Genomic DNA, 3,206 nt, shown 5'->3' with positions numbered 1-3,206 from the left:
ATATATATATATATATATATACATATATGTATATATACTGAGTTAGAGAGAGAGAGAGAGAGAAGAGCAAGAGGAAGATAATAGGGATTCAGTAATGCAGTATCAAAAATGATATATATTACTTGGATCGGAAAAGGTGAAAGCGCAGTATTTAGAAGCGAAGTGTCAATTAAGAGAAATGGATGATGGAGAGAATGGTGAAAGAGATGGACCATGAAACAGAAGAAAAAGGGGAGAATTAACGGGAATTCATCGCTTCCTGTAGAGATCCATGAGATGTGGTGATGAAATACAGATTATTTGATAACATCAAAATGATAAAGAATAAACGAAACAGGATAAAAAAAAATCGTATGATGTGATGTTAATAAAAAGAAAACAAAAAAAGAGCGAGCGCGCACAAATATATAAATATAATAAAACACAGATCGGTGGAGATTACATAAAGAAATACAAGTGAAGGTAAAGAAACATGCACAATAAATAGTTAAATACATTACAGAAGCACAAGGAAAGGAGGTCAATCCACTGCCTGAGCTGAAGTCTTTACATCATAGCAGTAAAGTAGTTTACAAGCATGCATACAGATTCATCTGATTGTGTTACAGCTCTAGGAAAAACACGATAATAAATCATGCTTCTGCAATATTAAACCGCATTTTACACCCTCACAAAATATTGCTTTAAACAACATTTTTTATCCGAATTATGTTCGGCATTCTCTTTCATTTTAATTTCATTTCGTTTTATAATTGTTGTTATATTTGTTTCCCAATTCATTATTATTATTATCATTATTATTATTATTATTACTATTATTATTTTCATCATCATCATCACCATCATCATTGTTGTTGTATTTGTTGCTGTTATTGTTATTGTTATTATCATCGCTGTTAGCAGCAGTAGTACTTGTTGTAGTTGTGGAAATTAATGCATTTCCACGAGAAATTGAAAGAAAATAATTTTGCAAAATTGTAATAAACTGCTTCAAAGAATAAAATATAAACAGGAAATAAATCAATAAAACAGGAAGCAAAACGATAAATCCTTACAACAAATCAAAATCACCTCAAAAGCCTTGCGCTTACATTGGATAAAATTTATGATAATAAAATATCTTGCATTTGATACCTCTTAATGATGCAATCTTTTTTATTTTTTTTAAGAAGTCAATATCATTATCCATCACTGATATTTACAACGTATGATCAATAGTAAGAAAAGAAGAAAGAAAAATTGAACGCATTTTGTGATGTTCAATTAGTATAAAAGGAGCAGCTTCGATTGTATGCGAAGGTGATCATAAAAAGTAGTAATGGGACATAGATACCTGAATACATATGCGCAAGTACACACGCATGCACACACACAAAAACACACACACGTACACATATACACATATATGTATATGTGTGTACGTGTGTGCGTGTGTACATGTGTGTGTATGTATGTATATGCAGGCCTGCTTAAATTCATGCATATGTAGATTGTGTATAAGTATATATATATATATATATATATATATATATAAAGTATGTATGTATGTAAGTGAATGAACAAGCAAAAAGTGTAGCACTTATACTCCTTTCCTTGAAGTTAGTTGTATATAATAACAGTTCATCGCAACTTCACCTTACTTAAAATTTCGATGGCATGAAATAATTGTTTCAAATAGAAAGATAGTAACCGATTTCATGTTGCCACACAATAAATTACTTTTCGTGACAGTTATAAAACCGTTGTAAACCCTACCATCAACCCGATCTAATGAACTAGTCCCATATTTTCGAGAAGAAAGCAATCAGATGAATATCTTGTATATTTCGTAGACAATTAGAATTAAATACTTCGATAGCTGGATCGTTGTGAATATTTAAGAGTCGCTACTGTTTCACTATGTTAGAAATTGAAACTCTGACGAATTGCTGCAGAACTGAGCTACCTAGATTCGTCTTGTTATTTATCCTGAATACTATGCATTCCTGCTGCACTTAGCCCGAAATAAAGATCCCAATTAAAGCGAGTTGTAGCAAGAAAAAATAGTTTTACGAAGTACCAAGATTATTTAATACATTTTTCCAATTATCTAGAGTGTAGAAAGCGAAAAGTAATCTGGTTATATCTTCCATTCGATGTAAATTTTTCCACACATTTAGGTAGGTGCTTTGTGAAGCTGGAGAAATATCCATCAAACATTCCTTTCAATGTCAATGTTTTGTAGACATGATCAGAAATTATAGACATGCTCCAGATTATCTGTTAAAACACACAGAAGCATGTACCCATACAATTAAGACTTACACACTAATCCTTAAATTTAAAAAAATAATACGAAATATCAGTTTGTTGATCCAACACTTAAGTTGCCTTCGTTTTCAGAGCTTCAATCTTACCATATGATGACATCGCAAGATAGAAGAAGGGTATGACAACCATTGAAATTAAATGAAAATGCAAGTAAAATATTTACTCTGTAAAGCGTAGGGAAAGGAAACTATAACATTCATTTTCAACTTCAGCTGGAAACTGTGGAATAGCGGGAGGGATACCTCCCCAACCGGTGCTTGTGGTAGCGAAATCTATCTGTCTAGGACACCTCAATAGCTCATACTAGGGGTCAATGGAGAATATGACTTATCTTGTTGTCTTCATTAGTTTTAGGAAATGTTTACTGAATTTCAAGCAACTGGTTGCTGATAATAAGGACACAAAATTCTAGTGCAAGTTGAGCTGCATTGAACGACAAGGTATATATGAACCGTACTGACATTATAGACAGTTTATGTCGGTTACGCAAACTCAATTCTGAGCTGACACCATTAATTTACGCTACGTGAAAATTGTTTTCGCTCAAATGCAATGAAATGTGGACATAGCAATAAAATAGGCTAAATATAAAAGCACAGTTAGTCACATGACATGTACTGAGGTATGAATATCTGGAAACATTTTAAATTACTTTTACATACACCAGAATTTCTCTGAAAACCTGATGAGATGGCGATGTGCAACAACTACGACATTTAGAGTAATATAAAGCGGATCCAAGCTATCAACACACACACACACACACACCTAACACACACATAAATATATATGTATGTATATATTCATATAGATATATACATATACATAGATATATAATTATATATATGCATATATACATATATAGTTATACATATATATATGTATATATATATATG

At 31.8% G+C, this 3,206-nt stretch overlaps 1 protein-coding gene across 2 annotated transcripts in view; it reads right to left on the bottom strand.

Annotated features, from left to right (window-relative positions):
* The window catches only part of LOC106881850 (uncharacterized), a 517,233-nt gene that overhangs the window by 367,755 nt on the left and 146,272 nt on the right, over positions 1–3,206 (bottom strand). The window lies entirely within an intron of this gene.

The sequence above is a fragment of the Octopus bimaculoides genome, chromosome 1, assembly GCF_001194135.2.
Source record: "Octopus bimaculoides isolate UCB-OBI-ISO-001 chromosome 1, ASM119413v2, whole genome shotgun sequence".
In the NCBI taxonomy this organism is placed as follows: Eukaryota; Metazoa; Mollusca; class Cephalopoda; order Octopoda; family Octopodidae; genus Octopus; species Octopus bimaculoides.
Note: the sequence above shows the minus strand (reverse complement) of the source record. Positions and strands in the feature narration are given on the sequence as shown.